Raw genomic sequence first — 27,806 nt, 5'->3', positions numbered from 1 at the left:
GTGCATCAAGGTGGCAGAACAGAGTGCGTCAGAGTAGCAGACTAGAGTGCGTCAGGGTAGCAGAACAGTGTTCGTCAGGGTAGCAGAAGGGAGTGCATCAGTGTAGCAGAACAGAGTGCATCAGAGTAGCAGAACCGAGTTCGTCAGGGTAGCAGAACAGAGTGCGTCAGAGTAGCAGAACAGAGTGCGTCAGGGTAGCAGAACAGAGTGCGTCAGGGTAGCAGAACAGAGTGCGTCAGGGTAGCAGAACAGAGTGCGACAGTGTAGCAGAACAGAGTGTGTCAGTGTAGCAGAACAGAGTGCGTCAGGGTAGCAGAACACAGTGCGTCAGGGTATCAGAACAGAGTGCGTCAGGGTAGCAGAACACAGTGCGTCAGGGTATCAGAACAGAGTGCGTCAGGGTAGCAGAACAGAGTGCGTCAGGGTAGCAGAACAGAGTGCGTCAGGGTAGCAGAACAGAGTGTGTCAGTGTAGCAGAACACAGTGCGTCAGGGTAGCAGAACAGAGTGCGTCAGGGTAGCAGAACAGAGTGCGACAGTGTAGCAGAACAGAGTGTGTCAGGGTAGCAGAACAGAGTGCGTCAGGGTAGCAGAACAGAGTGCGACAGTGTAGCAGAACAGAGTGTGTCAGTGTAGCAGAACAGAGTGCGACAGTGTAGCAGAACAGAGTGCGTCAGGGTAGCAGAACAGAGTGCGACAGTGTAGCAGAACAGAGTGTGTCAGTGTAGCAGAACACAGTGCGTCAGGGTAGCAGAACAGAGTGCGTCAGGGTAGCAGAACAGAGTGCGTCAGGGTAGCAGAACAGAGTGCGACAGTGTAGCAGAACAGAGTGTGTCAGTGTAGCAGAACACAGTGCGTCAGGGTATCAGAACAGAGTGCGTCAGGGTAGCAGAACAGAGTGCGTCAGGGTAGCAGAACAGAGTGTGTCAGTGTAGCAGAACAGAGTGCGTCAGAGTAGCAGAACAGTGTGCGTCAGGGTAGCAGAACACAGTGCGTCAGGGTAGCAGAACAGAGTGCGTCAGAGTAGCAGAACAGTGTGCGTCAGGGTAGCAGAACAGAGTGTGTCAGTGTAGCAGAACACAGTGCGTCAGGGTAGCAGAACAGTGTGCGTCAGGGTAGCAGAACAGTGTGCGTCAGGGTAGCAGAACACAGTGCGTCAGGGTAGCAGAACAGAGTGCGTCAGCGTAGCAGAACAGAGTGCGTCAGGGTAGCAGAACAGAGTGCGTCAGGGTAGCAGAACAGAGTGCGTCAGAGTAGCAGAACAGTGTGCGTCAGGGTAGCAGAACAGAGTGTGTCAGTGTAGCAGAACACAGTGCGTCAGGGTAGCAGAACAGAGTGCGTCAGGGTAGCAGAACAGAGTGCGTCAGGGTAGCAGAACAGAGTGCGTCAGGGTAGCAGAACAGAGTGCGTCAGGGTAGCAGAACAGAGTGCGTCAGAGTAGCAGAACAGTGTGCGTCAGGGTAGCAGAACAGAGTGTGTCAGTGTAGCAGAACACAGTGCGTCAGGGTAGCAGAACAGAGTGCGTCAGGGTAGCAGAACAGAGTGCGTCAGGGTAGCAGAACAGAGTGCGTCAGGGTAGCAGAACAGAGTGCATCAGAGTAGCAGAACAGAGTGTGTCAGTGTAGCAGAACACAGTGCGTCAGGGTAGCAGAACAGAGTGCGACAGTGTAGCAGAACAGAGTGTGTCAGTGTAGCAGAACACAGTGCGTCAGGGTAGCAGAACAGAGTGCGTCAGGGTAGCAGAACAGAGTGCGTCAGGGTAGCAGAACAGAGTGCGTCAGGGTAGCAGAACAGAGTGCGACAGTGTAGCAGAACAGAGTGTGTCAGTGTAGCAGAACAGAGTGCGTCAGGGTAGCAGAACAGAGTGCGTCAGTGTAGCAGAACACAGTGCGTCAGGGTATCAGAACACAGTGCGTCAGGGTAGCAGAACAGAGTGCGTCAGGGTAGCAGAACAGAGTGTGTCAGTGTAGCAGAACACAGTGCGTCAGGGTATCAGAACAGAGTGCGTCAGAGTAGCAGAACAGAGTGCGTCAGTGTAGCAGAACAGAGTGTGTCAGTGTAGCAGAACACAGTGCGTCAGGGTAGCAGAACAGAGTGCGTCAGGGTAGCAGAACAGAGTGCGTCAGGGTAGCAGAACAGAGTGCGACAGTGTAGCAGAACAGAGTGTGTCAGTGTAGCAGAACACAGTGCGTCAGGGTAGCAGAACAGAGTGCGTCAGGGTAGCAGAACAGAGTGCGTCAGGGTAGCAGAACAGAGTGCGACAGTGTAGCAGAACAGAGTGTGTCAGTGTAGCAGAACACAGTGCGTCAGGGTAGCAGAACAGAGTGCGTCAGGGTATCAGAACAGAGTGCGTCAGGGTAGCAGAACAGAGTGCGTCAGGGTAGCAGAACAGACTGCGTCAGCGTAGCAGAACCGAGTGCGTCAGGGTAGCAGAACAGAGTGCGTCAGAGTAGCAGAACAGAGTGCATCAGGGTATCAGAACAGAGTGCGTCAGAGTAGCAGAACAGAGTGCGTGAGGGTAGCAGAACAGAGTGCGTCAGAGTAGCAGAACAGAGTGCGTCAGAGTCGCATAACAGGGTACGTCAGGGTAGCAGAACAGTGTGCGTCAGGGTAGCAGAACAGAGTGCGTCAGTGTAGCAGAACAGAGTGCGTCAGAGTCGCAGAACAGGGTACGTCAGTGTAGCAGAACAGAGTGCGTCAGGGTAGCAGAACAGAGTGCGTCAGTGTAGCAGAACAGAGTGCGTCAGAGTCGCAGAACAGGGTACGTCAGGGTAGCAGAACAGTGTGCGTCAGGGTAGCAGAACAGAGTGCGTCAGTGTAGCAGAACAGAGTGCGTCAGAGTCGCAGAACAGGGTACGTCAGGGTAGCAGAACAGTGTGCGTCAGGGTAGCAGAACAGAGTGCGTCAGTGTAGCAGAACAGAGTGCGTCAGAGTCGCAGAACAGGGTACGTCAGTGTAGCAGAACAGAGTGCGTCAGAGTAGCAGAACAGAGTGCGTCAGAGTAGCAGAACAGAGTGCGTCAGGGTAGCAGAACAGAGTGCGTCAGGGTAGCAGAACAGAGTGCGTCAGTGTAGCAGAACACAGTGCGTCAGGGTAGCAGAACAGAGTGCATCAGTGTCGCAGAACAGAGTGCGTCAGAGTTGCAGAACATAGTGCGTCAGAGTAGCAGAACAGAGTGCATCAGAGTAGCAGAACTAAGTGCGTCAGGGTAGCAGAACAGAGTGCGTCAGGGTAGCAGAACAGAGTGCGTCAGAGAAGCAGAACAGAGTGCGTCAGAGTAGCGGAACAGAGTGCGTCAGAGTAGCAGAACAGAGTGCGTCAGGGTAGCAGAACAGAGTGCGTCAGAGTAGCAGAACAGAGTGCATCAGTGTCGCAGAACAGAGTGCGTCAGAGTAGCAGAACAGAGTGCGTCAGGGTAGCAGAACAGAGTGCATCAGTGTAGCAGAACAGAGTGCGTCAGAGTTGCAGACCAGAGTGCGTCAGAGTAGCAGAACAGAGTGCGTCAGGGTAGCAGAACAGAGTGCATCAAGGTGGCAGAACAGAGTGCGTCAGAGTAGCAGACTAGAGTGCGTCAGAGTAGCAGAACAGAGTTCGTCAGGGTAGCAGAACAGAGTGCGTCAGAGTAGCAGAACAGAGTACATCACAGTAGCAGAACAGAGTGCGTCAGGGTAGCAGAACAGAGTGCGTCTGGGTAGCAGAACAGAGTGCGTCAGGGGAGCAGAACAGAGTGCGTCAGTGTAGCAGAACAGAGTGTGTCAGGGTAGCAGAACAGAGTGCGTCAGGGTAGCAGAACAGAGTGCGTCAGGGTAGCAGAACAGAGTGCGACAGTGTAGCAGAACAGAGTGTGTCAGTGTAGCAGAACAGAGTGCGTCACAGTAGCAGAACAGAGTGCGTCAGCGTAGCAGAACAGAGTGCGACAGTGTAGCAGAACAGAGTGCGTCAGCGTAGCAGAACAGAGTACATCACAGTAGCAGAACAGAGTGCGTCAGGGTAGCAAAACAGAGTGCGTCTGGGTAGCAGAACAGAGTGCGTCAGCGTAGCAGAACAGAGTGCGCCAGGGGAGCAGAACAGAGTGCGTCAGGGTAGCAGAACAGAGTGCGTCAGGGTAGCAGAACAGAGTGCGACAGTGTAGCAGAACAGAGTGCGTCAGTGTAGCAGAACACAGTGCGTCAGGGTAGCAGAACAGAGTGCGTCAGGGTAGCAGAACAGAGTGCGACAGTGTAGCAGACCAGAGTGCGTCAGGGTAGCAGAACAGAGTGCGTCAGTGTAGCAGAACAGAGTGCGTCAGAGTAGCAGAACAGAGTGCGTCAGAGTAGCAGAACACAGTGCGTCAGGGTAGCAGAACAGAGTGCGTCAGGGTAGCAGAACAGAGTGCGACAGTGTAGCAGAACAGAGTGCGTCAGGGTAGCAGAACAGAGTGCGTCAGGGTAGCAGAACAGAGTGCGTCAGGGTAGCAGAACAGAGTGCGACAGTGTAGCAGAACAGAGTGCGTCAGGGTAGCAGAACAGAGTGCGTCAGGGTAGCAGAACAGAGTGCGACAGTGTAGCAGAACAGAGTGCGTCAGCGTAGCAGAACAGAGTGCGTCAGGGAAGCAGAACAGAGTGCGTCAGGGTAGCAGAACAGAGTGCGTCAGGGAAGCAGAACAGAGTGCGTCAGGGTAGCAGAACAGAGTGCGTCAGGGAAGCAGAACAGAGTGCGTCAGGGTAGCAGAACAGAGTGCATCAGAGTAGCAGAACAGAATACGTCAGGGTAGCAGAACAGAGTGCGACAGTGTAGCAGAACAGAGTGCGTCAGGGTAGCAGAACAGAGTGCGTCAGTGTAGCAGAACAGAGTGCGTCAGAGTAGCAGAACAGAGTGCGTCAGAGTCGCATAACAGGGTACGTCAGGGTAGCAGAACAGAGTGCGACAGTGTAGCAGAACAGAGTGCGTCAGGGTAGCAGAACAGAGTGCGTCAGTGTAGCAGAACAGAGTGCGTCAGAGTAGCAGAACAGAGTGCGTCAGAGTAGCAGAACAGAGTGTGTCAGAGTCGCATAACAGGGTACGTCAGGGTAGCAGAACAGAGTGCGACAGTGTAGCAGAACAGAGTGCGTCAGGGTAGCAGAACAGAGTGCGTCAGTGTAGCAGAACAGAGTGCGTCAGAGTAGCAGAACAGAGTGCGTCAGCGTAGCAGAACAGAGTGCGTCAGGGAAGCAGAACAGAGTGCGTCAGGGTAGCAGAACAGAGTGCGTCAGAGTCGCATAACAGGGTACGTCAGGGTAGCAGAACAGAGTGCGTCAGGGTAGCAGAACAGAGTGCGTCAGTGTAGCAGAACAGAGTGCGTCAGCGTAGCAGAACAGAGTGCGTCAGGGAAGCAGAACAGAGTGCGTCAGGGTAGCAGAACAGAGTGCGTCAGAGTCGCATAACAGGGTACGTCAGGGTAGCAGAACAGAGTGCGTCAGGGTAGCAGAACAGAGTGCGTCAGTGTAGCAGAACAGAGTGCGTCAGTGTAGCAGAACAGAGTGCGTCAGAGTAGCAGAACAGAGTGCGTCAGAGTCGCATAACAGGGTACGTCAGGGTAGCAGAACAGAGTGCGTCAGGGTAGCAGAACAGAGTGCGTCAGCGTAGCAGAACAGAGTGCGTCAGTGTAGCAGAACAGAGTGCGTCAGTGTAGCAGAACAGAGTGCGACAGTGTAGCAGAACAGAGTGCGTCAGCGTAGCAGAACAGAGTGCGACAGTGTAGCAGAACAGAGTGCGTCAGAGTAGCAGAACAGAGTGCGTCAGAGTCGCATAACAGGGTACGTCAGGGTAGCAGAACAGAGTGCGTCAGGGTAGCAGAACAGAGTGCGACAGTGTAGCAGAACAGAGTGCGTCAGCGTAGCAGAACAGAGTGCGTCAGGGTAGCAGAACAGAGTGCGACAGTGTAGCAGAACAGAGTGCGTCAGGGTAGCAGAACAGAGTGCGTCAGGGTAGCAGAACAGAGTGCGACAGTGTAGCAGAACAGAGTGCGTCAGGGTAGCAGAACAGAGTGCGACAGTGTAGCAGAACAGAGTGCGTCAGGGTAGCAGAACAGAATACGTCAGGGTAGCAGAACAGAGTGCGTCAGAGTAGCAGAACAGAATACGTCAGGGTAGCAGAACAGAGTGCGTCAGAGTAGCAGAACAGAGTGCATCAGGGTATCAGAACAGAGTGCGTCAGAGTAGCAGAACAGAGTGCGTCAGAGTCGCATAACAGGGTACGTCAGGGTAGCAGAACAGTGTGCGTCAGGGTAGCAGAACAGAGTGCGACAGTGTAGCAGAACAGAGTGCGTCAGGGTAGCAGAACAGAGTGCGTCAGAGTAGCAGAACAGAGTACATCAGAGTAGCAGAACAGGGTGCGTCAGGGTAGCAGAACAGAGTGCGTCAGAGTAGCAGAACAGAGTTCGTCAGGGGAGCAGAACAGAGTGCGTAAGAGTAGCAGAACAGAGTGCGACAGTGTAGCAGAACAGAGTGCGACAGTGTAGCAGAACAGAGTGCGTCAGAGTAGCAGAACAGAGTGCGACAGTGTAGCAGAACAGAGTGCGTCAGGGTAGCAGAACAGAGTGCGTCAGGGTAGCAGAACAGAGTGCGACAGTGTAGCAGAACAGAGTGCGTCAGGGTAGCAGAACAGAGTGCGTCAGAGTAGCAGAACAGAGTGCGACAGTGTAGCAGAACAGAGTGCGTCAGGGTAGCAGAACAGAGTGCGTCAGGGTAGCAGAACAGAGTGCGTCAGGGTAGCAGAACAGAGTGCGACAGTGTAGCAGAACAGAGTGCGTCAGGGTAGCAGAACAGAGTGCGTCAGAGTAGCAGAACAGAGTGCGACAGTGTAGCAGAACAGAGTGCGTCAGGGTAGCAGAACAGAGTGCGTCAGGGTAGCAGAACAGAGTGCGACAGTGTAGCAGAACAGAGTGTGTCAGCGTAGCAGAACAGAGTGCGTCAGAGTAGCAGAACAGAGTGCGTCAGAGTAGCAGAACAGAGTGCGACAGGGAAGCAGAACAGAGTGCGTCAGGGTAGCAGAACAGAGTGCGTCAGGGAAGCAGAACAGAGTGCGTCAGGGTAGCAGAACAGAGTGCGCCAGGGTAGCAGAACAGAGTGCGTCAGGGTAGCAGAACAGAGTGCGTCAGGGTAGCAGAACAGAGTGTGTCAGCGTAGCAGAACAGAGTGCGACAGTGTAGCAGAACAGAGTGCGTCAGAGTAGCAGAACAGAGTGCGTCAGAGTAGCAGAACAGAGTGCGTCAGGGTAGCAGAACAGAGTGCGTCAGAGTAGCAGAACAGAGTGCGTCAGAGTCGCATAACAGAGTGCGTCAGAGTCGCATAACAGGGTACGTCAGGGTAGCAGAACAGTGTGCGTCAGGGTAGCAGAACAGAGTGCGACAGTGTAGCAGAACAGAGTGCGTCAGGGTAGCAGAACAGAGTGCGTCAGAGTAGCAGAACAGAGTGCGACAGTGTAGCAGAACAGAGTGCGTTAGGGTAGCAGAACAGAGTGCGTCAGGGTAGCAGAACAGAGTGCGTCAGGGTAGCAGAACAGAGTGCGTCAGCGTAGCAGAACAGAGTGCGTCAGGGTAGCAGAACAGAGTGCGTCAGGGTAGCAGAACAGAGTGCGTCAGCGTAGCAGAACAGAGTGCGTCAGAGTAGCAGAACAGAGTGCGTCAGAGTAGCAGAACAGAGTGCGACAGTGTAGCAGAACAGAGTGCGTCAGCGTAGCAGAACAGAGTGCGTCAGGGTAGCAGAACAGAGTGCGACAGTGTAGCAGAACAGAGTGCGTCAGGGTAGCAGAACAGAGTGCGTCAGGGTAGCAGAACAGAGTGCGACAGTGTAGCAGAACAGAGTGCGTCAGGGTAGCAGAACAGAGTGCGACAGTGTAGCAGAACAGAGTGCGTCAGCGTAGCAGAACAGAGTGCGTCAGGGTAGCAGAACAGAGTGCGTCAGTGTAGCAGAACAGAGTGCGACAGTGTAGCAGAACAGAGTGCGTCAGGGTAGCAGAACAGAGTGCGACAGTGTAGCAGAACAGAGTGTGTCAGCGTAGCAGAACAGAGTGCGACAGTGTAGCAGAACAGAGTGCGTCAGCGTAGCAGAACAGAGTGCGTCAGGGTAGCAGAACAGAGTGCGTCAGGGAAGCAGAACAGAGTGCGTCAGGGTAGCAGAACAGAGTGCGTCAGCGTAGCAGAACAGAGTGCGTCAGGGTAGCAGAACAGAGTGCATCAGAGTAGCAGAACAGAATACGTCAGGGTAGCAGAACAGAGTGCGTCAGCGTAGCAGAACAGAGTGCGTCAGGGTAGCAGAACAGAGTGCATCAGAGTAGCAGAACAGAATACGTCAGGGTAGCAGAACAGAGTGCGTCAGCGTAGCAGAACAGAGTGCGTCAGCGTAGCAGAACAGAGTGCGACAGTGTAGCAGAACAGAGTGCGTCAGAGTAGCAGAACAGAGTGCGTCAGGGTAGCAGAACAGAGTGCGTCAGGGGAGCAGAACAGAGTGCGTCAGCGTAGCAGAACAGAGTGCGTCAGGGTAGCAGAACAGAGTGCGTCAGGGGAGCAGAACAGAGTGCGTCAGCGTAGCAGAACAGAGTGCGTCAGGGTAGCAGAACAGAGTGCGTCAGCGTAGCAGAACAGAGTGCGTCAGCGTAGCAGAACACAGTGCGTCAGGGTAGCAGAACAGAGTGCATCAGCGTAGCAGAACAGAGTGCGTCAGGGTAGCAGAACAGAGTGCATCAGAGTAGCAGAACAGAATACGTCAGGGTAGCAGAACAGAGTGCGTCAGCGTAGCAGAACAGAGTGCGTCAGCGTAGCAGAACAGAGTGCGACAGTGTAGCAGAACAGAGTGCGTCAGCGTAGCAGAACAGAGTGCGTCAGGGAAGCAGAACAGAGTGCGTCAGGGTAGCAGAACAGAGTGCATCAGAGTAGCAGAACAGAATACGTCAGGGTAGCAGAACAGAGTGCGTCAGAGTAGCAGAACAGAATACGTCAGGGTAGCAGAACAGAGTGCGTCAGAGTAGCAGAACAGAGTGCATCAGGGTATCAGAACAGAGTGCGTCAGAGTAGCAGAACAGAGTGCGTCAGGGTAGCAGAACAGAGTGCGTCAGAGTCGCATAACAGGGTACGTCAGGGTAGCAGAACAGTGTGCGTCAGGGTAGCAGAACAGAGTGCGTCAGGGTAGCAGAACAGAGTGCGTCAGAGTCGCATAACAGGGTACGTCAGGGTAGCATAACAGAGTGCGTCAGAGTAGCAGAACAGAGTTCGTCAGGGTAGCAGAACAGAGTGCGTCAGAGTAGCAGAACAGAGTGCGTCAGAGTAGCAGAACAGAGTGCGTCAGGGTAGCATAACAGAGTGCGTCAGTGTAGCGGAACAGTGTGCGTCAGGGTAGCAGAACAGAGTGCGTCAGAGTAGCAGAACAGAGTGCGACAGTGTAGCAGAACAGAGTGCGTCAGGGTAGCAGAACAGAGTGCGTCAGGGTAGCAGAACAGAGTGCGACAGTGTAGCAGAACAGAGTGTGTCAGCGTAGCAGAACAGAGTGCGTCAGAGTAGCAGAACAGAGTGCGTCAGAGTAGCAGAACAGAGTGCGACAGGGAAGCAGAACAGAGTGCGTCAGGGTAGCAGAACAGAGTGCGTCAGGGTAGCAGAACAGAGTGCGCCAGGGTAGCAGAACAGAGTGCGTCAGGGTAGCAGAACAGAGTGCGTCAGGGTAGCAGAACAGAGTGTGTCAGCGTAGCAGAACAGAGTGCGACAGTGTAGCAGAACAGAGTGCGTCAGAGTAGCAGAACAGAGTGCGTCAGAGTAGCAGAACAGAGTGCGTCAGGGTAGCAGAACAGAGTGCGTCAGAGTAGCAGAACAGAGTGCGTCAGAGTCGCATAACAGAGTGCGTCAGAGTCGCATAACAGGGTACGTCAGGGTAGCAGAACAGTGTGCGTCAGGGTAGCAGAACAGAGTGCGACAGTGTAGCAGAACAGAGTGCGTCAGGGTAGCAGAACAGAGTGCGACAGTGTAGCAGAACAGAGTGCGTCAGGGTAGCAGAACAGAGTGCGTCAGAGTAGCAGAACAGAGTGCGACAGTGTAGCAGAACAGAGTGCGTTAGGGTAGCAGAACAGAGTGCGTCAGGGTAGCAGAACAGAGTGCGTCAGGGTAGCAGAACAGAGTGCGTCAGCGTAGCAGAACAGAGTGCGTCAGGGTAGCAGAACAGAGTGCGACAGTGTAGCAGAACAGAGTGTGTCAGCGTAGCAGAACAGAGTGCGTCAGAGTAGCAGAACAGAGTGCGTCAGAGTAGCAGAACAGAGTGCGACAGTGTAGCAGAACAGAGTGCGACAGTGTAGCAGAACAGAGTGTGTCAGGGTAGCAGAACAGAGTGCGTCAGGGTAGCAGAACAGAGTGCGACAGTGTAGCAGAACAGAGTGCGACAGTGTAGCAGAACAGAGTGCGTCAGCGTAGCAGAACAGAGTGCGTCAGAGTAGCAGAACAGAGTGCGTCAGGGTAGCAGAACAGAGTGCGTCAGGGTAGCAGAACAGAGTGCGACAGTGTAGCAGAACAGAGTGTGTCAGGGTAGCAGAACAGAGTGCGTCAGGGTAGCAGAACAGAGTGCGACAGTGTAGCAGAACAGAGTGCGACAGTGTAGCAGAACAGAGTGCGTCAGCGTAGCAGAACAGAGTGCGTCAGGGTAGCAGAACAGAGTGCGTCAGGGTAGCAGAACAGAGTGCAACAGTGTAGCAGAACAGAGTGCGTCAGCGTAGCAGAACAGAGTGCGTCAGGGTAGCAGAACAGAGTGCGACAGTGTAGCAGAACAGAGTGTGTCAGCGTAGCAGAACAGAGTGCGACAGTGTAGCAGAACAGAGTGCGTCAGCGTAGCAGAACAGAGTGCGTCAGGGTAGCAGAACAGAGTGCGTCAGGGAAGCAGAACAGAGTGCGTCAGGGTAGCAGAACAGAGTGCGTCAGCGTAGCAGAACAGAGTGCGTCAGGGTAGCAGAACAGAGTGCATCAGAGTAGCAGAACAGAATACGTCAGGGTAGCAGAACAGAGTGCGTCAGCGTAGCAGAACAGAGTGCGTCAGGGTAGCAGAACAGAGTGCATCAGAGTAGCAGAACAGAATACGTCAGGGTAGCAGAACAGAGTGCGTCAGCGTAGCAGAACAGAGTGCGTCAGCGTAGCAGAACAGAGTGCGACAGTGTAGCAGAACAGAGTGCGTCAGAGTAGCAGAACAGAGTGCGTCAGGGTAGCAGAACAGAGTGCGTCAGGGGAGCAGAACAGAGTGCGTCAGCGTAGCAGAACAGAGTGCGTCAGGGTAGCAGAACAGAGTGCGTCAGCGTAGCAGAACAGAGTGCGTCAGCGTAGCAGAACACAGTGCGTCAGGGTAGCAGAACAGAGTGCATCAGCGTAGCAGAACAGAGTGCGTCAGGGTAGCAGAACAGAGTGCATCAGAGTAGCAGAACAGAATACGTCAGGGTAGCAGAACAGAGTGCGTCAGCGTAGCAGAACAGAGTGCGTCAGCGTAGCAGAACAGAGTGCGTCAGGGAAGCAGAACAGAGTGCGTCAGGGTAGCAGAACAGAGTGCATCAGAGTAGCAGAACAGAATACGTCAGGGTAGCAGAACAGAGTGCGTCAGAGTAGCAGAACAGAATACGTCAGGGTAGCAGAACAGAGTGCGTCAGAGTAGCAGAACAGAGTGCATCAGGGTATCAGAACAGAGTGCGTCAGAGTAGCAGAACAGAGTGCGTCAGGGTAGCAGAACAGAGTGCGTCAGAGTCGCATAACAGGGTACGTCAGGGTAGCAGAACAGTGTGCGTCAGGGTAGCAGAACAGAGTGCGTCAGGGTAGCAGAACAGAGTGCGTCAGAGTCGCATAACAGGGTACGTCAGGGTAGCATAACAGAGTGCGTCAGAGTAGCAGAACAGAGTTCGTCAGGGTAGCAGAACAGAGTGCGTCAGAGTAGCAGAACAGAGTGCGTCAGAGTAGCAGAACAGAGTGCGTCAGGGTAGCATAACAGAGTGCGTCAGTGTAGCGGAACAGTGTGCGTCAGGGTAGCAGAACAGAGTGCGTCAGAGTAGCAGAACAGAGTGCGTCAGTGTAGCAGAACACAGTGCGTCAGGGTAGCAGAACAGAGTGCGTCAGAGTAGCAGAACAGAGTGCGTCAGGGGAGCAGAACAGAGTCGTCAGGGTAGCAGAACAGAGTGCGTCAGAGTAGCAGAACAGAGTGCGTCAGGGTAGCAGAACAGAGTGCGTCAGAGTAGCAGAACAGAGTGCGTCAGGGTAGCAGAACAGAGTGCGTCAGAGTAGCAGAACAGAGTGCGTGAGGGTAGCAGAACAGAGTGCGTCAGAGTAGCAGAACAGAGTGCGTCAGAGTAGCAGAACAGAGTGCGTCAGAGTAGCAGAACAGAGTGCGTCAGGGGAGCAGAACAGAGTCGTCAGGGTAGCAGAACAGAGTGCGTCAGAGTAGCAGAACAGAGTGCTTCAGGGTAGCAGAACAGAGTGAGTCAGAGTAGCAGAACAGAGTGCGTCAGGGTAGCAGAACAGAGTGCATCAGAGTAGCAGAACAGAGTCGTCAGGGTAGCAGAACAGAGTGCGTCAGAGTAGCAGAACAGTGTGCGTCAGAGTAGCAGAACAGAGTGCGACAGTGTAGCAGAACAGAGTGTGTCAGTGTAGCAGAACACAGTGCGTCAGGGTTTCAGAACAGAGTGCGTCAGGGTAGCCGAACAGACTGCGTCAGGGTAGCAGAACAGTGTGCGTCAGGGTAGCAGAACCGAGTGCGTCAGGGTAGCAGAACAGAGTGCGTCAGAGTAGCAGAACAGAGTGCGTCAGATTAGCAGAACAGAGTGCATCAGTGTAGCAGAACACAGTGCGTCAGGGTATCAGAACAGAGTGCGTCAGGGTAGCAGAACCGAGTGCGTCAGGGTAGCAGAACAGAGTGCGTCAGAGTAGCAGAACAGAGTGCGTCAGGGTAGCAGAACAGAGTGCGTCAGAGTCGCATAACAGGGTACGTCAGGGTAGCAGAACAGTGTGCGTCAGGGTAGCATAACAGAGTGCGTCAGAGTAGCAGAACAGAGTGCGTCAGGGTAGCAGAACAGAGTGCGTCAGAGTAGCAGAACAGAGTGCGTGAGGGTAGCAGAACAGAGTGCGTCAGAGTAGCAGAACAGAGTGCGTGAGGGTAGCAGAACACAGTGCGTCAGAGTAGCAGAACAGAGTGCGTCAGGGGAGCAGAACAGAGTCGTCAGGGTAGCAGAACAGAGTGCGTCAGAGTAGCAGAACAGAGTGCTTCAGGGTAGCAGAACAGAGTGAGTCAGAGTAGCAGAACAGAGTGCGTCAGGGTAGCAGAACAGAGTGCATCAGAGTAGCAGAACAGAGTCGTCAGGGTAGCAGAACAGAGTGCGTCAGAGTAGCAGAACAGTGTGCGTCAGAGTAGCAGAACAGAGTGCGACAGTGTAGCAGAACAGAGTGTGTCAGTGTAGCAGAACACAGTGCGTCAGGGTTTCAGAACAGAGTGCGTCAGGGTAGCCGAACAGACTGCGTCAGGGTAGCAGAACAGTGTGCGTCAGGGTAGCAGAACCGAGTGCGTCAGGGTAGCAGAACAGAGTGCGTCAGATTAGCAGAACAGAGTGCATCAGTGTAGCAGAACACAGTGCGTCAGAGTAGCAGAACAGAGTGCGTCAGGGTAGCATAACAGAGTGCGTCAGGGTAGCAGAACAGAGTTCGTCAGAGTCGCAGAACAGGGTACGTCAGGGTAGCAGAACAGAGTGCGTCAGGGTAGCAGAACAGAGTGCGTCAGAGTAGCAGAACAGAGTGCGTCAGGGTAGCATAACAGAGTGCGTCAGTGTAGCGGAACAGTGTGCGTCAGGGTAGCAGAACAGAGTGCGTCAGAGTAGCAGAACAGAGTGCGTCAGTGTAGCAGAACAGTGTGCGTCAGGGTAGCAGAACAGAGTGCGTCAGGGTAGCAGAACAGAGTGCGTCAGGGGAGCAGAACAGAGTGCGTCAGAGTAGCAGAACAGAGTGCGTCAGGGTAGCAGAACAGAGTGCGTCAGAGTAGCAGAACAGAGTCGTCAGGGTAGCAGAACAGAGTGCGTCAGGGTAGCAGAACAGAGTGCGTCAGAGTAGCAGAACAGAGTGCGTGAGGGTAGCAGAACAGAGTGCGTCAGAGTAGCAGAACAGAGTGCGTCAGGGTAGCAGAACAGAGTGCGTCAGAGTAGCAGAACAGGGTGCGTCAGGGTAGCAGAACAGAGTGCGTCAGAGTAGCAGAACAGAGTTCGTCAGGGGAGCAGAACAGAGTGCGTCAGAGTAGCAGAACAGAGTGCATCAGAGTAGCAGAACAGAGTGCATCAGTGTCGCAGAACAGAGTGCGTCAGGGTAGCAGAACAGAGTGCGTCAGAGTAGCAGAACAGAGTGCGTCAGAGTAGCAGAACACAGTGCGTCAGAGTAGCAGAATAGAGTGCATCAGTGTCGCAGAACAGAGTGCGTCAGAGTAGCAGAACAGAGTGCATCAGGGTAGCAGAACAGAGTGCGTCAGAGTAGCAGAACAGAGTGCGTCAGGGTAGCAGAACAGAGTGCGTCAGAGTAGCAGAACAGAGTGCATCAGAGTTGCAGAACTAAGTGCGTCAGGGTAGCAGAACAGAGTGCGTCAGGGTAGCAGAACAGAGTGCGTCAGAGAAGCAGAACAGAGTGCGTCAGAGTAGCAGAACAGAGTGCGTCAGGGTAGCAGAACAGAGTGCGTCAGAGTAGCAGAACAGAGTGCATCAGGGTAGCAGAACAGAGTGCGTCAGTGTCGCAGAACAGAGTGCGTCAGAGTAGCAGAACAGAGTGCGTCAGTGTAGCAGAACAGAGTGCGTCAGAGTTGCAGACCAGAGTGCGTCAGAGTAGCAGAACAGAGTGCATCAAGGTGGCAGAACAGAGTGCGTCAGAGTAGCAGACTAGAGTGCGTCAGGGTAGCAGAACAGTGTTCGTCAGGGTAGCAGAAGGGAGTGCATCAGTGTAGCAGAACAGAGTGCATCAGAGTAGCAGAACAGAGTTCGTCAGGGTAGCAGAACAGAGTGCGTCAGAGTAGCAGAACAGAGTACATCACAGTAGCAGAACAGAGTGCGTCAGAGTAGCAGAACAGAGTGCGTCAGAGTAGCAGAACAGAGTACATCACAGTAGCAGAACAGAGTGCGACAGTGTAGCAGAACAGAGTGCGTCAGGGTAGCAGAACAGAGTGCGTCAGGGTAGCAGAACAGAGTGCGTCAGGGTAGCAGAACAGAGTGCGTCAGGGTAGCAGAACAGACTGCGTCAGGGTAGCAGAACAGAGTGCGACAGTGTAGCAGAACAGAGTGTGTCAGTGTAGCAGAACACAGTGCGTCAGGGTATCAGAACAGAGTGCGTCAGGGTAGCAGAACAGAGTGCGTCAGGGTAGCAGAACAGAGTGCGTCAGGGTAGCAGAACAGACTGCGTCAGGGTAGCAGAACAGAGTGCGTCAGGGTAGCAGAACCGAGTGCGTCAGGGTAGCAGAACAGAGTGCGTCAGAGTAGCAGAACAGAGTGCGTCAGAGTAGCAGAACAGAGTGCGTCAGAGTAGCAGAACAGAGTGCGTCAGGGTAGCAGAACAGAGTACGTCAGGGTAGCAGAACAGAGTGCGTCAGAGTAGCAGAACAGAGTGCGTCAGGGTAGCAGAACAGAGTGCGTCAGAGTCGCATAACAGGGTACGTCAGGGTAGCAGAACAGTGTGCGTCAGGGTAGCAGAACAGAGTGCGTCAGAGTAGCAGAACAGAGTGCGTCAGAGTAGCATAACAGAGTGCGTCAGTGTAGCGGAACAGTGTGCGTCAGGGTAGCAGAACAGAGTGCGTCAGGGTAGCAGAACAGAGTGCATCAGAGTAGCAGAACAGAGTGCGTCAGAGTAGCAGAACAGAGTGCATCAGAGTAGCAGAACAGAGTGCGTCAGGGTAGCATAACAGAGTGCGTCAGTGTAGCGGAACAGTGTGCGTCAGGGTAGCAGAACAGAGTGCGTCAGGGTAGCAGAACAGAGTGCATCAGAGTAGCAGAACAGAGTGCGTCAGAGTAGCAGAACAGAGTGCGTCAGGGTAGCATAACATAGTGCGTCAGTGTAGCGGAACAGTGTGCGTCAGGGTAGCAGAACAAAGTGCGTCAGAGTAGCAGAACAGAGTGCGTCAGAGTCGCAGAACAGGGTACGTCAGTGTAGCAGAACAGAGTGCGTCAGAGTAGCAGAACAGAGTGCGTCAGTGTAGCAGAACAGAGTGCGTCAGAGTAGCAGAACAGAGTGCGTCAGAGTAGCAGAACAGAGTGCGTCAGAGTAGCAGAACAGAGTGCGTCAGAGTAGCAGAACAGAGTGCGTCAGGGTAGCAGAACAGAGTGCGTCAGAGTCGCATAACAGGGTACGTCCGGGTAGCAGAACAGTGTGCGTCAGGGTAGCAGAACAGAGTGCGTCAGTGTAGCAGAACAGAGTGCGTCAGAGTCGCAGAACAGGGTACGTCAGTGTAGCAGAACAGAGTGCGTCAGAGTAGCAGAACAGAGTGCGTCAGAGTAGCAGAACAGAGTGCGTCAGGGTAGCATAACAGAGTGCGTCAGTGTAGCGGAACAGTGTGCGTCAGGGTAGCAGAACAGAGTACATTAGAGTAGCAGAACAGAGTGCGTCAGAATAGCAGAACAGAGTGCGTCAGTGTAGCAGAACACAGTGCGTCAGGGTAGCAGAACAGAGTGCGTCAGAGTAGCAGAACAGTGTGCATCAGAGTAGCAGAACACAGTGCGTCAGAGTAGCAGAACAGAGTGCATCAGTGTCGCAGAACAGAGTGCGTCAGAGTAGCAGAACAGAGTGCGTCAGGGTAGCAGAACAGAGTGCGTCAGAGTAGCTGAACAGAGTGCGTCAGGGTAGCAGAACAGAGTGCGTCAGAGTAGCAGAACAGAGTGCATCAGAGTAGCAGAACTAAGTGCGTCAGGGTAGCAGAACAGAGTGCGTCAGGGTAGCAGAACAGAGTGCGTCAGAGAAGCAGAACAGAGTGCGTCAGAGTAGCGGAACAGAGTGCGTCAGAGTAGCAGAACAGAGTGCGTCAGGGTAGCAGAACAGAGTGCGTCAGAGTAGCAGAACAGAGTGCATCAGTGTCGCAGAACAGAGTGCGTCAGAGTAGCAGAACAGAGTGCGTCAGGGTAGCAGAACAGAGTGCATCAGTGTAGCAGAACAGAGTGCGTCAGAGTTGCAGACCAGAGTGCGTCAGAGTAGCAGAACAGAGTGCATCAAGGTGGCAGAACAGAGTGCATCAGAGTAGCAGACTAGAGTGCGTCAGGGTAGCAGAACAGTGTTCGTCAGGGTAGCAGAAGGGAGTGCATCAGTGTAGCAGAACAGAGTGCATCAGAGTAGCAGAACAGAGTTCGTCAGGGTAGCAGAACAGAGTGCGTCAGAGTAGCAGAACAGAGTACATCACAGTAGCAGAACAGAGTGCGTCAGGGTAGCAAAACAGAGTACATCAGAGTAGCAGAACAGTGTGCGTCAGAGTAGCAGAACAGAGTGCGTCAGAGTAGCAGAACAGAGTGCGTCAGGGTAGCATAACAGAGTGCGTCAGTGTGCGTCAGGGTAGCAGAACAGAGTGCGTCAGAGTAGCAGAACAGAGTGCGTCAGTGTAGCAGAACACAGTGCGTCAGGGTAGCAGAACAGAGTGCATCAGAGTAGCAGAACAGAGTGCGACAGTGTAGCAGAACAGAGTGTGTCAGTGTAGCAGAACACAGTGCGTCAGGGTATCAGAACAGAGTGCGTCAGGGTAGCAGAACAGAGTGCGTCAGGGGAGCAGAACAGAGTGCGCCAGGGGAGCAGAACAGAGTGCGTCAGGGTAGCAGAACAGAGTGCGACAGTGTAGCAGAACAGAGTGTGTCAGTGTAGCAGAACACAGTGCGTCAGGGTATCAGAACAGAGTGCGTCAGGGTAGCAGAACAGAGTGCGTCAGGGTAGCAGAACAGAGTGCGTCAGGGTAGCAGAACAGAGTGCGTCAGGGTAGCAGAACAGAGTGCGACAGTGTAGCAGAACAGAGTGTGTCAGTGTAGCAGAACACAGTGCGTCAGGGTATCAGAACAGAGTGCGTCAGGGTAGCAGAACAGACTGCGTCAGGGTAGCAGAACAGAGTGCGTCAGGGTAGCAGAACCGAGTGCGTCAGGGTAGCAGAACAGAGTGCGTCAGAGTAGCAGAACACAGTGCGTCAGGGTATCAGAACAGATTGCGTCAGGGTAGCAGAACTGACTGCGTCAGGGTAGCAGAACAGAGTGCGTCAGGGTAGCAGAACCGAGTGCGTCAGGGTAGCAGAACAGAGTGCGTCAGAGTAGCAGAACAGAGTACGTCAGTGTAGCAGAACAGAGTGTGTCAGTGTAGCAGAACACAGTGCGTCAAGGTATCAGAACAGATTGCGTCAGGGTAGCAGAACAGACTGCGTCAGGGTAGCAGAACAGAGTGCGTCAGGGTAGCAGAACAGAGTGCGTCAGAGTAGCAGAACAGAGTACGTCAGTGTAGCAGAACAGATTGCGTCAGGGTAGCAGAACAGAGTGCGTCAGGGTAGCAGAACAGACTGCGTCAGGGTAGCAGAACAGAGTGCGTCAGGGTAGCAGAACAGAGTGCGTCAGGGTATCAGAACAGACTGCGTCAGGGTAGCAGAACAGAGTGCGTCAGAGTAGCAGAACAGAGTGCGTCAGAGTAGCAGAACCGAGTGCGTCAGGGTAGCAGAACAGAGTGCGTCAGGGTAGCAGAACAGAGTGCGTCAGGGTAGCAGAACAGAGTGCGTCAGGGTAGCAGAACAGAGTGCGTCAGAGAAGCAGAACAGAGTGCATCAGAGTAGCAGAACAGAGTGCGTCAGAGAAGCAGAACAGAGTGCATCAGAGTAGCAGAACAGAGTGCGTCAGAGTAGCAGAACAGAGTACGTCAGTGTAGCAGAACAGATTGCGTCAGGGTAGCAGAACAGAGTGCGTCAGGGTAGCAGAACAGACTGCGTCAGGGTAGCAGAACAGAGTGCGTCAGGGTAGCAGAACAGAGTGCGTCAGGGTAGCAGAACACAGTGCGTCAGAGTAGCAGAACAGAGTGCGTCAGTGTAGCAGAACACAGTGCGTCAGGGTAGCAGAACAGAGTGCGTCAGAGTAGCAGAACAGAGTGCATCAAGGTAGCAGAAGAGAGTGCGTCAGAGTAGCAGAACAGAGTGCGTCAGAGTAGCAGAACACAGTGCGTCAGAGTATCAGAACAGAGTGCGTCAGAGTAGCAGAACAGAGTGCGTCAGGGTAGCGGAACAGTGTGCGTCAGGGTAGCAGAACAGAGTGCGTCAGAGTAGCAGAACAGAGTGCGTCAGTGTAGCAGAACACAGTGCGTCAGGGTAGCAGAACAGAGTGCGTCAGAGTAGCAGAACAGAGTGCATCAAGGTAGCAGAAGACAGTGCGTCAGAGTAGCAGAACAGAGTGCATCAGTGTCGCAGAACAAAGTGCGTCAGAGTAGCAGAACAGAGTGCGTCAGAGAAGCAGAACAGAGTGCATCAGAGTAGCAGAACAGAGTGCGTCAGAGAAGCAGAACAGAGTGCGTCAGGGTAGCAGAACTAAGTGCGTCAGGGTAGCAGAACAGAGTGCGTCAGGGTAGCAGAACAGAGTGCGTCAGAGAAGCAGAACAGAGTGCGTCAGAGTAGCAGAACTAAGTGCGTCAGGGTAGCAGAACAGAGTGCGTCAGGGTAGCAGAACAGAGTGCGTCAGAGAAGCAGAACAGAGTGCATCAGAGTAGCAGAACTAAGTGCGTCAGGGTAGCAGAACAGAGTGCGTCAGGGTAGCAGAACAGAGTGCGTCAGAGAAGCAGAACAGAGTGCGTCAGAGTAGCGGAACAGAGTGCGTCAGAGTAGCAGAACAGAGTGCCTCAGGGTAGCAGAACAGAGTGCGTCAGAGTAGCAGAACAGAGTGCATCAGTGTCGCAGAACAGAGTGCGTCAGAGTAGCAGAACAGAGTGCGTCAGGGTAGCAGAACAGAGTGCATCAGTGTAGCAGAACAGAGTGCGTCAGAGTTGCAGACCAGAGTGCGTCAGAGTAGCAGAACAGAGTGCATCAAGGTGGCAGAACAGAGTGCGTCAGAGTAGCAGACTAGAGTGCGTCAGGGTAGCAGAACAGTGTTCGTCAGGGTAGCAGAAGGGAGTGCATCAGTGTAGCAGAACAGAGTGCATCAGAGTAGCAGAACAGAGTTCGTCAGGGTAGCAGAACAGAGTGCGTCAGAGTAGCAGAACAGAGTACATCACAGTAGCAGAACAGAGTGCGTCAGGGTAGCAAAACAGAGTACATCAGAGTAGCAGAACAGTGTGCGTCAGAGTAGCAGAACAGAGTGCGTCAGGGTAGCAGAACAGAGTGCGTCTGGGTAGCAGAACACAGTGCGTCAGCGTAGCAGAACAGAGTGCGTGAGGGTAGCAGAACAGAGTGCGTCAGGGTAGCAGAACAGAGTGTGTCAGGGTAGCAGAACAGAGTGCGACAGTGTAGCAGAACAGAGTGTGTCAGTGTAGCAGAACACAGTGCGTCAGGGTATCAGAACAGAGTGCGTCAGGGTAGCAGAACAGAGTGCGACAGTGTAGCAGAACAGAGTGTGTCAGTGTAGCAGAACAGAGTGCGTCAGGGTAGCAGAACAGAGTGCGTCAGGGTAGCAGAACAGAGTGCGTCAGGGTAGCAGAACAGAGTGCGTCAGGGTAGCAGAACAGAGTGCGTCAGGGTAGCAGAACAGAGTGCATCAGTGTAGCAGAACAGAGTGCGTCAGAGTTGCAGACCAGAGTGCGTCAGAGTAGCAGAACAGAGTGCATCAAGGTGGCAGAACAGAGTGCGTCAGAGTAGCAGACTAGAGTGCGTCAGGGTAGCAGAACAGTGTTCGTCAGGGTAGCAGAAGGGAGTGCATCAGTGTAGCAGAACAGAGTGCATCAGAGTAGCAGAACAGAGTTCGTCAGGGTAGCAGAACAGAGTGTGTCAGAGTAGCAGAACAGAGTACATCACAGTAGCAGAACAGAGTGCGTCAGGGTAGCAGAACAGAGTGCGTCAGAGTAGCAGAACAGTGTGCGTCAGAGTAGCAGAACAGAGTGCGTCAGGGTAGCAGAACAGAGTGCGTCTGGGTAGCAGAACAGAGTGCGTCAGCGTAGCAGAACAGAGTGCGTGAGGGTAGCAGAACAGAGTGTGTCAGTGTAGCAGAACACAGTGCGTCAGGGTATCAGAACAGAGTGCGTCAGGGTAGCAGAACAGAGTGCGTCAGGGTATCAGAACAGAGTGCGTCAGGGTAGCAGAACACAGTGCGTCAGGGTATCAGAACAGAGTGCGTCAGGTTAGCAGAACAGAGTGCGACAGTGTAGCAGAACAGAGTGCGTCAGGGTATCAGAACAGAGTGCGACAGTGTAGCAGAACAGAGTGCGTCAGGGTATCAGAACAGAGTACGTCAGGGTAGCAGAACAGAGTGCGTCAGAGTAGCAGAACAGAGTGCGTCAGGGTAGCAGAACAGAGTGCGTCAGAGTAGCAGAACAGAGTGCGTCAGAGTCGCATAACAGGGTACGTCAGGGTAGCAGAACAGAGTGCGTCAGGGTAGCAGAACAGAGTGCGTCAGTGTCGCAGAACAAAGTGCGTCAGAGTAGCAGAACAGAGTGCGTCAGAGAAGCAGAACAGAGTGCATCAGAGTAGCAGAACAGAGTGCGTCAGAGAAGCAGAACAGAGTGCGTCAGGGTAGCAGAACAGAGTGCATCAGGGTATCAGAACAGAGTGCGTCAGAGTAGCAGAACAGAGTGCGTCAGGGTAGCAGAACAGAGTGCGTCAGAGTAGCAGAACAGAGTGCGTCAGAGTCGCATAACAGGGTACGTCAGGGTAGCAGAACAGAGTGCGTCAGGGTAGCAGAACAGAGTGCGTCAGTGTCGCAGAACAAAGTGCGTCAGAGTAGCAGAACAGAGTGCGTCAGAGAAGCAGAACAGAGTGCATCAGAGTAGCAGAACAGAGTGCGTCAGAGAAGCAGAACAGAGTGCGTCAGAGTAGCAGAACAGAGTGCATCAAGGTAGCAGAACACAGTGCGTCAGAGTAGCAGAACAGAGTGCATCAGTGTCGCAGAACAAAGTGCGTCAGAGTAGCAGAACAGAGTGCGTCAGAGAAGCAGAACAGAGTGCATCAGAGTAGCAGAACTAAGTGCGTCAGGGTAGCAGAACAGAGTGCGTCAGGGTAGCAGAACAGAGTGCGTCAGAGAAGCAGAACAGAGTGCGTCAGAGTAGCAGAACTAAGTGCGTCAGGGTAGCAGAACAGAGTGCGTCAGGGTAGCAGAACAGAGTGCGTCAGAGAAGCAGAACAGAGTGCATCAGAGTAGCAGAACTAAGTGCGTCAGGGTAGCAGAACAGAGTGCGTCAGGGTAGCAGAACAGAGTGCGTCAGAGAAGCAGAACAGAGTGCGTCAGAGTAGCGGAACAGAGTGCGTCAGAGTAGCAGAACAGAGTGCGTCAGGGTAGCAGAACAGAGTGCGTCAGAGTAGCAGAACAGAGTGCATCAGTGTCGCAGAACAGAGTGCGTCAGAGTAGCAGAACAGAGTGCGTCAGGGTAGCAGAACAGAGTGCATCAGTGTAGCAGAACAGAGTGCGTCAGAGTTGCAGACCAGAGTGCGTCAGAGTAGCAGAACAGAGTGCATCAAGGTGGCAGAACAGAGTGCGTCAGAGTAGCAGACTAGAGTGCGTCAGGGTAGCAGAACAGTGTTCGTCAGGGTAGCAGAAGGGAGTGCATCAGTGTAGCAGAACAGAGTGCATCAGAGTAGCAGAACAGAGTTCGTCAGGGTAGCAGAACAGAGTGCGTCAGCGTAGCAGAACAGAGTGCGTGAGGGTAGCAGAACAGAGTGTGTCAGTGTAGCAGAACACAGTGCGTCAGGGTATCAGAACAGAGTGCGTCAGGGTAGCAGAACAGAGTGCGTCAGGGTAGCAGAACAGAGTGCGACAGTGTAGCAGAACAGAGTGTGTCAGTGTAGCAGAACACAGTGCGTCAGGGTATCAGAACAGAGTGCGTCAGGGTAGCAGAACAGAGTGCGTCAGGGTAGCAGAACAGAGTGCGTCAGGGTAGCAGAACAGAGTGCGACAGTGTAGCAGAACAGAGTGTGTCAGGGTAGCAGAACAGAGTGCGTCAGGGTAGCAGAACAGAGTGCGTCAGGGTAGCAGAACAGAGTGCGTCAGAGTAGCAGAACAGAGTGCGTCAGGGTAGCAGAACAGAGTGCGTCAGGGTAGCAGAACAGAGTGCGTCAGGGTAGCAGAACAGAGTGCGTCAGGGTAGCAGAACAGAGTGCGTCAGGGTAGCAGAACAGAGTGCGACAGTGTAGCAGAACAGAGTGTGTCAGTGTAGCAGAACAGAGTACGTCAGGGTAGCAGAACAGAGTGCGTCAGAGTAGCAGAACAGAGTGCGTCAGAGTCGCATAACAGGGTACGTCAGGGTAGCAGAACAGAGTGCGTCAGGGTATCAGAACAGAGTGCGTCAGAGTAGCAGAACAGAGTGCGTCAGGGTAGCAGAACAGAGTGCGTCAGAGTAGCAGAACAGAGTGCGTCAGAGTCGCATAACAGGGTACGTCAGGGTAGCAGAACAGAGTGCGTCAGGGTAGCAGAACAGAGTGCGTCAGAGTAGCATAACAGAGTGCGTCAGAGTAGCAGAACAGAGTGCGTCAGAGTAGCAGAACAGAGTGCGTCAGGGTAGCATAACAGAGTGCGTCAGTGTAGCGGAACAGTGTGCGTCAGGGTAGCAGAACAGAGTGCGTCAGAGTAGCAGAACAGAGTGCGTCAGTGTAGCAGAACACAGTGCGTCAGGGTAGCAGAACAGAGTGCGTCAGAGTAGCAGAACAGAGTGCGTCAGGGGAGCAGAACAGAGTCATCAGGGTAGCAGAACAGAGTGCGTCAGAGTAGCAGAACAGAGTGCGTCAGGGTAGCAGAACAGAGTGCGTCAGAGTAGCAGAACAGAGTGCGTCAGGATAGCAGAACAGAGTGCGTCAGAGTAGCAGAACAGAGTCGTCAGGGTAGCAGAACAGAGTGCGTCAGAGTAGCAGAACAGAGTGCGTCAGAGTAGCAGAACAGTGTGCGTCAGAGTAGCAGAACACAGTGCGTGAGGGTAGCAGAACAGAGTGCGTCAGAGTAGCAGAACAGAGTGCGTCAGGGGAGCAGAACAGAGTCGTCAGGGTAGCAGAACAGAGTGCGTCAGAGTAGCAGAACAGAGTGCGTCAGGGTAGCAGAACAGAGTGCGTCAGAGTAGCAGAACAGAGTGCGTCAGGGTAGCAGAACAGAGTGCGTCAGAGTAGCAGAACAGAGTCGTCAGGGTAGCAGAACAGAGTGCGTCAGAGTAGCAGAACAGTGTGCGTCAGAGTAGCAGAACAGAGTGCGTGAGGGTAGCAGAACAGAGTGCGTCAGAGTAGCAGAACAGAGTGCGTCAGGGTAGCAGAACAGAGTGCGTCAGAGTAGCAGAACAGAGTGCGTCAGGGTAGCAGAACAGAGTGCGTCAGAGTAGCAGAACAGAGTTCGTCAGGGGAGCAGAACAGAGTGCGTCAGAGTAGCAGAACAGTGTGCGTCAGAGTCGCAGAACAGGGTACGTCAGTGTAGCAGAACAGAGTGCGTCAGAGTAGCAGAACAGAGTGCGTCAGTGTAGCGGAACAGTGTGCGTCAGGGTAGCAGAACAGAGTGCGTCAGAGTAGCAGAACAGAGTGCGTCAGTGTAGCAGAACACAGTGCGTCAGGGTAGCAGAACAGAGTGCGTCAGAGTAGCAGAAGAGAGTGCGTCAGAGTAGCAGAACAGTGTGCGTCAGAGTAGCAGAAGAGAGTGCGTCAGAGTAGCAGAACAGAGTGCGTCAGAGTAGCAGAACAGAGTGCATCAGTGTCGCAGAACAGAGTGCGTCAGAGTAGCAGAACAGAGTGCGTCAGAGTAGCAGAACAGAGTGCGTCAGGGTAGCAGAACAGAGTGCGTCAGAGTAGCAGAACAGAGTGCATCAGAGTAGCAGAACTAAGTGCGTCAGGGTAGCAGAACAGAGTGCGTCAGGGTAGCAGAACAGAGTGCGTCAGAGAAGCAGAACAGAGTGCGTCAGAGTAGCGGAACAGAGTGCGTCAGAGTAGCAGAACAGAGTGCGTCAGGGTAGCAGAACAGAGTGCATCAGAGTAGCAGAACAGAGTGCATCAGTGTCGCAGAACAGAGTGCGTCAGGGTAGCAGAACAGAGTGCATCAGAGTAGCAGAACAGAGTGCATCAGTGTCGCAGAACAGAGTGCGTCAGAGTAGCAGAACAGAGTGCGTCAGGGTAGCAGAACAGAGTGCATCAGTGTAGCAGAACAGGGTGCGTCAGAGTTGCAGACCAGAGTGCGTCAGAGTAGCAGAACAGAGTGCATCAAGGTGGCAGAACAGAGTGCGTCAGAGTAGCAGACTAGAGTGCGTCAGGGTAGCAGAACAGTGTTCGTCAGGGTAGCAGAAGGGAGTGCATCAGTGTAGCAGAACAGAGTGCATCAGAGTAGCAGAACAGAGTTCGTCAGGGTAGCAGAACAGAGTGCGTCAGAGTAGCAGAAGAGAGTTCATCAGAGTAGCAGAAAAGAGTGCGTCAGAGTAGCAGAACAGAGTGCATCAGGGTAGCAGAACAGAGTGCATCAGGGTAGCAGAACAGAGTGCATCAGGGTAGCAAAACAGAGTACATCAGAGTAGCAGAACAGTGTGCGTCAGAGTAGCAGAACAGAGTGCGTCAGGGTAGCAGAACAGAGTGGGTCAGTGTAGCAGAACAGAGTGCGTCAGTGTAGCAGAACAGATTGCGTCAGGGTAGCAGAACAGAGTGCGTCAGAGTAGCAGAACAGAGTACGTCAGGGTAGCAGAACAGAGTGCGTCAGGGTAGCAGAACTGAGTGCGACAGTGTAGCAGAACAGAGTGTGTCAGGGTAGCAGAACAGAGTGCGTCAGTGTAGCAGAACAGAGTGCGTCAGGGTAGCAGAACCGAGTGCGTCAGGGTAGCAGAACAGAGTGCGTCAGAGTAGCAGAACAGAGTACGTCAGGGTAGCAGAACAGAGTGCGTCAGAGTAGCAGAACAGAGTGCATCAGTGTCGCAGAACAGAGTGCGTCAGAGTAGCAGAACAGAGTGCGTCAGAGTAGCAGGACAGAGTGCGTCAGAGTAGCAGACCAGAGTGCGTCAGAGTAGCAGAACTAAGTGCGTCAGGGTAGCAGAACAGAGTGCATCAAGGTAGCAGGACAGAGTGTGTCAGAGTAGCAGAACAGAGTGCATCAGGGTAGCAGGACAGAGTGCGTCAGAGTAGCAGGTCAGAGTAGCAGAACAGAGTGCGTCAGAGTTGCAGAACAGAGTACATCAGGGTAGCAGACCTGAGTGCGTCAGAGTAGCAGACCAGAGTGCGTCAGAGTAGCAGAACAGAGTGCATCAAGGTAGCAGAACAGAGTGCGTCAGAGTAGCAGACCAGAGTGCGTCAGGGTAGCAGAACAGAGTGCGTCAGAGTTGCAGACCAGAGTGCGTCAGAGTAGCAGAACAGAGTGCATCAAGGTGGCAGAACAGAGTGCGTCAGAGTAGCAGACTAGAGTGCGTCAGGGTAGCAGAACAGTGTTCGTCAGGGTAGCAGAAGGGAGTGCATCAGAGTAGCAGAACAGAGTTCGTCAGGGTAGCAGAACAGAGTACGTCAGAGTAGCAGAACAGAGTACATCACAGTAGCAGAACAGAGTGCGTCAGGGTAGCAAAACAGAGTACATCAGAGTAGCAGAACAGTGTGCGTCAGAGTAGCAGAACAGAGTGCGTCAGTGTAGCAGAACAGAGTGCGTCAGGGTAGCAGAACAGAGTGTGTCAGTGTAGCAGAACAGAGTGCGTCAGGGTAGCAGAACAGAGTGCGCCAGGGGAGCAGAACAGAGTGCGTCAGTGTAGCAGAACAGAGTGCGTCAGTGTAGCAGAACAGAGTGCGACAGTGTAGCAGAATAGAGTGTGTCAGTGTAGCAGAACACAGTGCGTCAGGGTATCAGAACAGAGTGCGTTAGGGTAGCAGAACAGACTGCGTCAGAGAAGCAGAACAGAGTGCGTCAGAGTAGCAGAACAGAGTGCGTCAGAGTAGCAGAACAGAGTACATCAGAGTAGCAGAACAGAGTGCGTCAGAGTAGCAAAACAGAGTGCGTCAGAGTAGCAGAACAGAGTACATCAGAGTAGCAGAACAGAGTACATCAGAGTAGCAAAACAGAGTACGTCAGGGTAGCAGAACAGAGTGCGTCAGAGTAGCAGAACAGAGTGCATCAGGGTATCAGAACAGAGTGCGTCAGAGTAGCAGAACAGAGTGCGTCAGAGTCGCAGAACAGGGTACGTCAGGGTAGCAGGACAGTGTGCGTCAGGGTAGCAGGACCGAGTGCGTCAGGGTAGCAGAACAGAGTGCGTCAGAGTAGCAGAACAGAGTGCGTCAGGGTTGCAGAACAGAGTGCGTCAGAGTAGCAGAACAGAGTGCGTCAGGGTAGCAGAACAGAGTGCGTCCGAGTAGCAGAACAGAGTGCGTCAGAGTCGCAGAACAGGGTACGTCAGGGTAGCAGGACAGTGTGCGTCAGGGTAGCAGGACCGAGTGCGTCAGGGTAGCAGAACAGAGTGCGTCAGAGTAGCAGAACAGAGTGCGTCAGGGTTGCAGAACAGAGTGCGTCAGAGTAGCAGAACAGAGTGCGTCAGAGTAGCCGAACAGAGTGCATCAGGGTATCAGAACAGAGTGCGTCAGAGTAGCAGAACAGAGTGCGTCAGAGTCGCAGAACAGGGTACGTCAGGGTAGCAGGACAGTGTGCGTCAGGGTAGCAGGACCGAGTGCGTCAGGGTAGCAGAACAGAGTGCGTCAGAGTAGCAGAACAGAGTGCGTCAGGGTTGCAGAACAGAGTGCGTCAGAGTAGCAGAACAGAGTGCGTCAG

This window comes from Chiloscyllium plagiosum, unplaced genomic scaffold, assembly GCF_037043375.1.
Source record: "Chiloscyllium plagiosum isolate Xiang-an unplaced genomic scaffold, Cpla_swu_hap1 HiC_scaffold_15, whole genome shotgun sequence".
Lineage (NCBI taxonomy): Eukaryota > Metazoa > Chordata > Chondrichthyes > Orectolobiformes > Hemiscylliidae > Chiloscyllium > Chiloscyllium plagiosum.
Note: the sequence above shows the minus strand (reverse complement) of the source record.